The following is an 11,968-nucleotide window of genomic DNA, read 5'->3' on the forward strand; positions in this document are numbered from 1 at the left end:
TGGATGTTAAATTTGCAATAACAGCATCATACTCAGGTCCCAGCCCATCCAATACGTACTATAACAAATCTTCATCAGACATTGCCAGACCACTTGCAGACAGACTTTCAGCAATCTCCTTGATCTTCTTTACGTAATCACTAATACTCAGATTGCATTTTTGAGTGGTTTGTAGCAAATTCTTAAGGTCTAGGGCTCTAGCTTTTAAGTCATGAAGGAACTCGTGAAGCACAGTGGCCGGATTTACTTAATGACGAGTGGGGACCACGGCCCCCACTCAAATTTTAAAAAATTTGAGATTCCATAAATATTTTTATTTATTTGCATTTTACCCCCTATAAAACTTTGACATTTCGCCCCCACAAGACTTTGACATTTTGCCCCCTATATAACTTCGACATTTTGGGAAAAGAAAAGCTTTTTTGGTTTTTGAACTCTTANCCCCAAAAAAAAAGCCAAAAAAGCCCAAATTTATTATTAACTTTTTACGTATATTCCCACCCAAAGTTTAACAAAATAGCAAGTTTGTACCTCTAGTTTTATATATTCTAGTTTATACCCTTAAATTAACACATTAAATCTCTTTTAACAATGGAAGACTAAAATAGTCATTTACATATCTCAAATTACTCACCCCCAATTCAATCCCAAAATTTGATATTCACATAAATCATCTTCAACCCTCTTCTGCCGCTAGTGGTTTGGAGTTGATTTCGGTCAATTTTGGTTCCGGTCGATTTTCTCACCAAAATCGACCGAAATCATTATTTTATCATTTTCCAACCTTGATAGCCCTCGATTTGACTAATTTTGGATGAATCTCGCAACCCAACTCCACCACACGATAGCCATTTCCAGCCTTTTTGACATGTACCCGACATTGTTGGCCTTCCTCGACACCACCATCTTCCTCCCCTCAGCCCTCTCACAAAAACCCCTATCATACCTTATCCGTTTACTCTGCCAATCACCGGCCATCGATACCTTTTGGGCCGTGACTTCTCAAGCTTTTCTTATCAATCTTGGTATTGGAAATCACCCATTTCACCACCCATCACTTCTCCAACATCTACTCTCCAAAACCCCCCACCAACCTAACCTTGTTAGCCTGTCGATTGCTGTCCATATCTCCTAGTGATTTTTCATCTCAAAAGGAAAAAAAAAAATAAAATAAAAAAAAATAAATAAATAAATAATTTTTTTAATATATGCTTATATTATTAGAGGGCCCCAAAAAAACTCCTGCCTAGGGTCATAAATGTTCTAGAGACGGCCCTGATAGAATCTCTTAGAATTTTTTCAATGCTGTTAGGCGGTGGAGTAGAGCCAGAATCAGAGGCCATTGACGTTATCCAATTGCTCTGGTACCAAGTTGAACTAGAGAGAAAGAGACAGAAAGTTTAAGAAAAATATTATTCTGTTAATCACATTTAGTATTATGATTACAGTACACAAAGCGTGACTCCCAGATTTTGTTTTTATAACTAACAAAACAGAATTGCTTAATGTAAAGACGACATAGTATTTATAGTCAAATAACAAATGTGACCCTGTTGACTTTATTGGTTAACATACTGCAGGAATCATATTTAATTTTTCTTCTTCTTTCTTCAGATGTATAGATGAAAGTATAGATTGTCTGCAACTGCTCCTATTTTGACATTTATAATGGATTTTTCGCACCAACTTAGAGAATCTAAATACTACAATACAAAAATTCTAAGATGTCATTGATATGTTGTTTGATATCATGGATTCTGCCATGGTTAGCATTTCTGATCTAAATACACAGGAGCATTTGGTTGCTGCAAATGAAGAGGAACTGAAAATTCACGAGGAGAAGAATAAATAACCTCCATCTACGCCATTGAATGGTACTTGAGAAAAAGATAAAACGGTGTACACATTTTCTTTATAATTAAAATATATTAAATAAAATTCACTTCAAAATCTAATAAATCAAATATTTCCAAATTGTATTTTAAATTAACGGTTTACTAATTCTTGAATATTCGACTGACTAATTAATTTTGTACAATGTACTCTATTTTGCTTTAACAAATTCAATAGCAATTGTTAACATTTTTTCATAAGTTTCACTAGACCTTTCTGAGATAAATAGTCTTTTCTGTGCGATTCAAATGTGAAATAAGTCTTTATATCTTATTGGTAAACTTGAATACTTGATATACAAGCAATAAGCGGGCTTTACACTCAGTTATGGAATTAAGCTCAAGACTTTGCCCTACCTGGTCTCTTTTTTGACAAATAAAAAATTAATTAATTAATTATATGATAAATATTTTCTGATAATCAAAAACTTATTAACTATTCATGACATAAATGAAAATCCTTGTAACCAATAAATGGTAGTATACTATTGTTTCAAAACCTAATCCGTTGTGAGGCCCGACAAAGTGACTGAGTCACAGGTCAACCAGTCCAACCAGCTGGATTGGCCAGTTTGGGCCAATGATGTCATTAACAAAAATATCTTAAAAATTACAGATTAATCCCTAAAATTTTAGTATATTATTACAAAAAAACCCTAAAAATTACAAATTAGGCCACAATTATTGATTATTAATTAAGTTATATACCAAAAAAAAATTTATAAAAAAATATTTTGAAAAATGAAAAGTAACTGTGCCTTATGTAATTATGAAATAATGCTTTTGTTATAAAGGATAAATAGAAACAAAGGCTAAAAATGCTTTTAAATACCAAAAGCTAGTTGGTATGCCATTAATTAAAAATGAATGAGAGAAAATAATTTATATTCTATCATTCTATGTAAAAATTTGGAACAGATTATGTATTCTGTTCAACACAACCCACTCAGTTGTCCAACCATGTAGTTTAAATATATTTCTATGTATACAAAAAGAAACAAAGGGTGATCTCCGAGATGATCTGTCAGGATATGCATAGTACAGACAAGTCAAATTTAGGCGACCCAACCCAAGTGAAGAAAATCAAGCCCAAGGTTGCAGGTTCGAAGGCATTAAATTTTTATTTACTAGTGTTCTATTGTGTGCATGATGTCCTATATTTAATTGTAGTAGTAAATACTGGCTTTGAGCTAACAATACAATTTCTAAGCTGTTATTCTGATCATTCGTAGCACATTATTTTAAATTTGTCTATTTAACTAAATTAATAAATGCAATTGAAGGTCAAATGGACATAAAACATGAATTAGAGGACCACATTCAAATAAGGAATAAGACTAAAATGTAATAAACCAAATCCACAGTCGTTTTCCTTTTCCTCTTGTTTCTAGTGAACAGAAAATGAAATAAATCAAATCAGGGGAATGTATATCAGTTGGCTAGAAGTTCGATGCTGGAAGAATAGTAAACAGGCTGGGCAAGAGTTAAAAAATGCTGAGTTGTATATCCACTCGTTGGGTTTCGCAATGGTGGAAAAACTGGCGACAAAGAAAATTACACTAGAGAAATTTCAACTATGTAACTTATTAACCATAAAGGTCTGAAGTCCTTATTGATATGTTTTGGGGTTGCGTTTGTAAATTTCACAACGACTATATGGTTGTTTTTGTAACTAAATAAGACTTTAGTGATACGACGCGTTTCGGTATAACCACCATTATAAATGTTGCCTGCCTTCTGTAACTAATTTTCAAGAATGCAGATTCCCATTTTCTCTTTACTACTAAAATTTGCTCGTAATTTTTCTCTCTCTTTTAGTTACGTTCCTGAATTTGCTTCTTCAATCCTTTCATAGTATCAAAGCCCTAGACAAGCATCAATGGCCAACTCGATTCTTGAATTTTCCAATTTTAGTTATAAACTTGAATCTGAACTAGCTACTGGTTCAAGTACTGGAAATTTAACTGTTCATTCAGTTCTTACTCCTCTCTCTATGAAATTAGTCGAAAAGAATTATGGCTACTAGAGGTCACAAGTCTTTCCTTCTCTTGCGTCTCACGACCTCTAAGGAATATGCTAGGACACAACATCTAAGGAATATGCTACAAAACACTACAAAAGACTCCGTATTGTGGCTAGTGGAGTTAATATTAGCGATGAAGAGTTACTTTTGTACATTTTAGATGGTCTTGGACCAGAATATGACACTGTAGTGGCAAGTTTGACATATAACAATAACATAGCTAGTATCCAGGAAGCTCTATTTGTACTTCATAAACATGAATTACGGTTGGAAAGGCAGAACAATGATTTAGCCAACTTTCATGAACATCTCATCTCTACACTGATTGCCTCCAAGCAGAATTCTGTTGGGTCCTCTATAGGTGTACCTATTGTGGCTGGAAACTCATTTTAGAACAACTCGTAAATACTACAGCCAGGAATACTAGGTTACTCTCCATCCTCGGATTTTGGTTATCAACATAGTATTTCACCTGGTGTTTCTCTGAATTAGTTACCTCATCCCATAGAAGGGAATGTGAGTTTTGTGAGCAATGGTTATTAAGGAGGTACTTTTGTGTTTAACAGACCAATCTATCCTCAATCTTTTACACCTGGTGGTGCCCCTTTTCCAAACAACATGGTGAAAAGAAAAGGTAAAGGTGAAGATTTTTGGATCTCCAAAGAAAAATAAAGAAAAACAGAGAAGAAAAGTAAAGAGTAAAGTTGAAGAATTTAAATTTTAGTATAATGGATAACTACCTAACATAAAACAGACAGGGCTAATTTATATTGCCCTCCTTACAAAGCGCAGCGTATTAGCTGCTCTTTCACATATTATAAAGCAACATCATTACTTGTAAAATTTACAAAATACACCTTATTACAAAACTTGTAAACTTTGTAGACAGATCCCATCACACACATTCTTCTTAACATCTTCCCTTAAACAAAACTACACTACTCCTACTAGTAACAATCCATCACACACGTTCTTCTTAACATCTCCCCTTAAACAAAACTACATTATTTACCCTTTCACCAAGCTGCTTATTTCAGTAACACTCCATTTCATGAATGAGAATGACAAAGATACAGTACTCTAGTATCCTTACAAACATGCAACTGAGCACTTTGCAAAACAACAACTCTTGTAGTAGCCTTATCTCAAACATATCTGTAGAAACAGAAACCTCAGCAGTGGTTAACAAGTGGGTAGTCTGTGTTGACCAAAGATTTATGGTGCTAACTGCAAGTTCTCAAAATGTGAGGACCTGACTAAAGTTTCACAAACGATGTCGTTTCACTTTAGTTGTAAAAGTCTTCTTCTCAAAACGATTATTCAGTGTAATGAGCTGCTGTAACTTTACTCTTCTTCACTCACTCTCTCACTTATTTTCTTTAAGTATATAGGCAGCCACAATGTATTGTAACTAGTTAATCAATCAAATACAAAGAATTATTCAGCTTAGAATCAAGTTTTATCTTTCTTTTCTCTTTCATTTCACTGGTATCAGAGCCCTAGACTCACGTCAATGGCTGATTTTTCTGGTGTTAATCTCTCGCAAATAGCATGAATAGCTCCAAAATTCCACTGATTCGCACCTCCTCAATCTCTCTTCAAGCTTACAATGATTAATCCAAAGTTGACACGAGACACTATCGAGATAACTATCAATTTTGGAGGTCGCAAGCTCTTTCTACTGTTGGAGCTCATGAGCTGGAAGAACACCTACACGCTTTAATTCCGTGTCCTCAACCTTTAATTTCATCGAAAGTGAAAATTCCTCTGAAATAGAAAGTGCTCTGTCAAAAACAACCTAACCAAAAGCAAAGTCAATCCGGTGTATATTGCTTGAACGAACTGACAAGTTTTTGTTACTTGGTTACTTGCTTCAATCTCTGAATGCATGTTTATGGGATTCAAAATGTCAGCTCTCATCTGAGATTTGGTTTGCTCTTGAGCTAGAATTCCTAAATGATTCTAAAGCCAGAGCTCTACATTTGAAAAACCTCTTACAAACTACACAAAAGGCAATTTAAGCATTAGTAGTATGTTAAGAAGATGAAAATATTCCAGAAAGTTTATCTGCTAGTGGTCCAGTTATCACTGATGAAGAAGTACTGCAGTATGTTTAGACGGTTTGGGACCTGAATTTGATGCAGCGTGGTTAACTTGACTTCACGCTTGAATCCAAGTTTGATACAGTGACACTTCAAGAAGCACAGTTCTGTTACAGAAGTATGAACTGAGTGTTGAAATTTTATTCTGTTGATTTTTCTGCTAGTTCTATCCACGTTGCTGCTGTGAGTAATGCTGGTCTTACAGCCCCTTTATCAACACCAATAATTCTTCAAATGATCCTATAAACACTTCAAGTTTCTCATCTCAATTTCCTCTGTCCCTAAACACTTTATCCAATCCATCTTTTACTCAACTGTCCTTTGCCTGCTCCAGTTCCCTCTGTCCATTATGGCCAATTTTATCAACCAGCATCTTCTAATCTTATGGTGCTTCAACCGTCTCCTATCAACCTACTGGATTTATAAGTTCTGGACGAGGAAGAGGTAGAGGAAATGGTAGGGGCAGACCGATTTGTCAACTGTGCAGTAAAATTGGACACACTGCTGTGCAGTGTTATCATCGGTACAATTCCAATTACAATGGGCCCCTCCTCAGTACAACTCAAATATCATTCCATAGGTGTTGTAATGTTGTCTCCACAGTTCAGTTCTACTATATCACTCAATTGGGAATAGATCTTTCAACTCTAGTGACAACTTAATGGATCATTACCAATCTAAACAATCAAAGTAGGGGTGACGGTTTCCGTACCCTGCATTTTCCGGGGGAACCGGAACCGGAACCGCACAGTGCAGGTTCCCAAAAAAAGAACCGGACCCGACCGCATAGTGCATTTCTTCAATTCAAGGAACCGGAACCTAAAATGCAGGTTCCGGTTCCTTTGCAGGGTACCTTGTAAAAAATCAATTACCCCCCTATTAGTTTAAAAAATACCAAAAACACCTTATAAGTTTACAAATACACCTCTAACAAATTTTCATTATTCATTCATTTGTGCCAATGTAACTCATAACCTGTATCTCTAAGCAACACTTGAATTGTTAATCATTTAATTAAGTATTGTAATATTGTTTATAGAATGTATAATTATTAACAATCATACCATAAATTTATAATAATGTTAATTATAAATTATAATAATTTGATTAGTATTGTGTAAATTAGTAAATTACTAATGTTTATAATATAATGTCATAATCAATTAAGTAATCATTTAATTATGTAATGTTATATTAATTATATGATCTACTAAATGTTAATGAATGTTATAATGAATTAATAATCATACTATAATCTATAATTTAATATTATATTAATTAAATTTCAAATCATTTAATTAATATACTAGTTGTTATAATGGAATGTTATAATTGATTAAGTAATCATTTACAAATATATAAAGTATGTTTAATAATTATTAAATTTTAATCGTTTAATAATAAATAATAGTATGTAAATTACTAATGTTTATAATGTAATATTATAAATTCATAACTAATTAAGTAATTATGTATCATTTACTATAAAGCTATAATTAATATGATCATAATATATGTAATATAATAATATTATAATTTAATTGGTAATTATTTAACTATAATGTAATGCTTAATTAATGTTTATAATGAAATTTTTTATAGGTAATGTTATATTAATTAAATTTCTTATCATTATTAAGTATTGTTATAATGTTTATGTAATAAATTAGTATTACTAATATTTATAATATAATGAACATAATTTAAGAATTTTTAATTATGTAATGTTATAATTAATTATAATCATACTATAATAGTTAATGTATGTTATAATGATTAAGTAACCATCTATAAATTATAATTTAATATTTAATTAATTAAATTTCAATCATTTGATAATTAACTAATGTTTATAATGGAATGTTATAATTGATTAAGTAATCATATTATATATATAAGGTAAGGTTATAATTAATTAAATTTTTAATCGTTATTAAGTAATGTAATAATATATGATAAATTAAATAGTAAATTACTAATGTTTATAATGTAATGTTATAAATTCATAACTAATTATGTTATTTATGTAATCATTTAACTATGTAATACTATAATTAAGTAAGTAATCATAATATATATGTAATATAATATATTATAATTTAATTGAGTAATTATTTAACTATATGTAATGCTTCATTGATGTTTATAAGAAATGTTATAATTAATTAAATTTTTAATCATAATTAAATTTGTGCTAATTTTTATGTAGTAAATTAGTAATCACTAATGTTTAAAACATAATATCATAACTCATATCAATTAAGTAACATTTAATTATGTAATGTATATTAATTAATGATCATACTATAATAACGTATGTTATAATAAATTAAGTATATAACTATAAATCTATAATTTAATATTATAATTAATTAAATTTCAATCATTTGATTATATACTAATTGTTATAATGGAATGTTATAATTGATTAAGTAATTATATTATAAATATATAAGGTAATGTTAAATTAATTAAATTTTTAATCGTTTAATTAAGTAATGTAATAATATAGTAAATTACTAATGTTTATAATGTCATGTTATAAATTCTAACTAATTAAGTAATTATGTAATCATTAATTATGTAATGCTATAATTAAGTAAGTGATCATAATATATAATGTAATATAATAATTGTAATTTTTGAGTATATTTAACTATAATGAATGTTTAAATTATGTTTATAATGAAATGTTTATAAGGTAATGTTATAATTAATTAAATTTCTTATCATTAATTAAGTATTGTGCTAATGTTTATGTAGTAAATTAGTATACTAATGTTTAAAACATAATATCATAACTCATATCATTAAGATAATCATTTAATTATTATGTTATACTAATTATATAATCATACTATAATAGTATAATGTAATGTTATAATGAATTAAGTAATCATACTATAAATCTATAATTTATATTATAATTAATTAAATTTCAAATCATTTTTTAATATACTAATGTTTAAATATGGAATGTTATAATTGATTAAGTAATCATATTATAAATATATGTAATTTATAATTAATTAAATTTTTAATCGTTTAATTAAGTAATGCTAATATAGTAAATTAGTAAATTACTAATTTTATAATGTAATGTTATAAATTCATAACTAATTATGTAATCATTTAACCATAATGCTATAATTAAGTAGTGATCATAATATTAATGTAATATAATAAATTATAATTTAATTGAGTAATTATTAACTATAATGTAATGATTTTAATGTTTATAAGGTAATGTTATAATTAATTATTTTTCTTATTATTATTAAGTATTATGCTAATGTTTATGTAGTAATTAGTAATTACTATATTTATATTAATGACATAATCAATTAAGTAATTATTTAATTATTAATGTTATAATTAATTATGTAATCATATTATAATGTAATGTTATAGTGAATTAACTACTAAGTAATCATATTATAAATTTTTAATGTAATATTAATTAATAAATTTTTAATCATTAATTATGTTTGTACTAATGTTTATAATAAGTTAAATTGATGAAGTAATTAACTATAAATCTATAACGTAATGCTATAATTAATTAAATTTCTAATTATAAGTCAATTAATTCACTATTTAATATGTTATAACTTATAAGTCAATTAATTAAGTAGTAATAAATTAATGTAAGCTATAATTAATTATACTTAAATTAGGGGTGAGCACGGTAGCGGGTAGAACCAGAACCGGGGTAAGAACCGGAACCGAACCGGAACCTACCCAGAACCTGCACTGTGCGGGTAGGTTCCGGTTCCATTTTTTGGAACCGCTACTGTGGCGTTCCGTTTCGGTTCTTGCATGTGGAGGAACCGGAACCGGAACCAGAACCGGAACCTGTAAAAAGGGTACCCTTTTGGAACCTGTAGGGGGTACCCGTTTTGGAACCTGTTTGGAACCTGTTTGGAACCTGTTTTGGAACCTATTTGGAACCTGCTTTGGAACCTTTTTGGAACCGTTTTGGAACCTGTTTTGGAACCTGTTTTTGGAACCTGTTTAGAACCTTTTTGGAACCTGGACTATAATGAAATATTTGTGAAATGTAAAAATGGGGGAGTTTCTATTTTTTACATATAAAAAATTAAAATAGAAAAAGTTAAATTTTTAGAATAACTCATTATAAATATACGAATACAATTATATTTATTACATATAATTACACCATATTAAAAGCTTTAATATATTATAATACTTAATATTAAAGTTTTGATCAATTAAGTGAATAATTTGAATTATGATCCAATTAAAAGTGTTTTACATTTTTAATGTTATTAAAAGAATTATTTTTGAATAAAATAGTAATTTGATTGAGTAATAATATATTTAGTTATTTACTTACTTCAATTATCAAGTTCTAAGTATATCTATAATAAATTAGTAATTAATTAATATATATGATAAATGATAAACATTAATAAATTTAATTACTAGTTAAATCTTACTTAATTGATTATGACATTATATTATAAACATAGTAATTTACTAATTACACAATACTTAATCAAATTTTATAATTTTATTAATTATAACTTATATTATAATTTATGGTATGATTATTTAATTAATTATAACATTCTATATAAACAATATTACAGTACTTAATTAAATGATTAACAATTCAAGTGTTGCTTGAGATTACAGGTTTATGATTACATTGGACACAAATGAATGAATATGAAAATTTGTTAGAGGTGTATTTGTAAACTTATAAGTGTTTTTGTTATTTTTTAAACTAATGGGGGGTAATTGATTTTTTACAAGGTACCCCTGCAAAGGAATCGAACCTGCATTTTAGGTTCCGGTTCCTTGAATTGAAGAACCTGCACTGTGCGTTTCCGGTTCCGGTTCTGGTTCCCTCGGAAAATGCAGGTACCCGGAACCGCTCACCCCTACTATAATCAATTAAGTAATGTTTATAAAATTATAATTAATTAAGTAATCATTTAACTATAATGTAATGTTATAATGATAAGTAAGATATTAACTAGTAATTAAATTTATTAATGTTTATCAATTTATCATATATATTAATTAATTACTAATTTATTATAGATTATCTTAGAACTTAATATTGAAGTAATAACTAAATATATTATTACTCAATCAAATATACTATTTTATTCAAATAATTCTTTTAATAACATAAAATGTAAAACACTTTATTGGATCATTTCAATTATTCACTTAATTGATCAAAACTTTAATATAATGTATAATAATTAAAGCTTTTAATATGGTGTATTTATATGTTAAATATAATTGTATTCGTATATTTATTTAATTAGTTATTCTAAATTTAACTTTTTCTATTTAAATTTTTTTATATGTATAATAGAAACTCCCCATTATTTACATTTCACAAATATTTCATTATAGTCCAGTTCCAAAATGGTTCTAAAGAGGTTCCAAAAACAGGTTCCAAAACAGGTTCCAAACAGGTTCCCAACAGGTCCAAAGCAGTTCCAAATAGGTTCCAAAACGTTCCAAACAGGTTCCAAAACAGTTCCAAACCGGGTACCCCCTACAGGTTCCAAACAGGGTACCCTTTTACAGGTTCCGGTTCTGGTTTCGGTTCCTCCACATGCAAGAACCGAACCGGAACCGCACAGTAGCGTTTCAAAAAATTGGAACCGGAACCTACCCGCACGTGCAGGTTCTGGGTAGGTTTCGGTTCCGGTTCCGTTCTTACCCCCGATTCTGGTTCTACCCGCTACCCGTGCTCACCCCTAAATCAAACAATACAAATCCCTTCACAACACATCTCACAGTCGTTACAACCTGGCTTTGTTTCGTTCAATACAAACACAACCACATGGCAACTATAGTGGTCTTAACCATCAGCAACAACACTTTACCTCACCACCACAAAACCTCACAGTTCCAAGCCAGCAGATCACATTACCAACTCAACTACTTTGCCTCTCAACAACCTT

The sequence above is a fragment of the Pistacia vera genome, unplaced genomic scaffold (assembly GCF_008641045.1).
Source record: "Pistacia vera cultivar Batoury unplaced genomic scaffold, PisVer_v2 Contig1280, whole genome shotgun sequence".
NCBI lineage: Eukaryota > Viridiplantae > Streptophyta > Magnoliopsida > Sapindales > Anacardiaceae > Pistacia > Pistacia vera.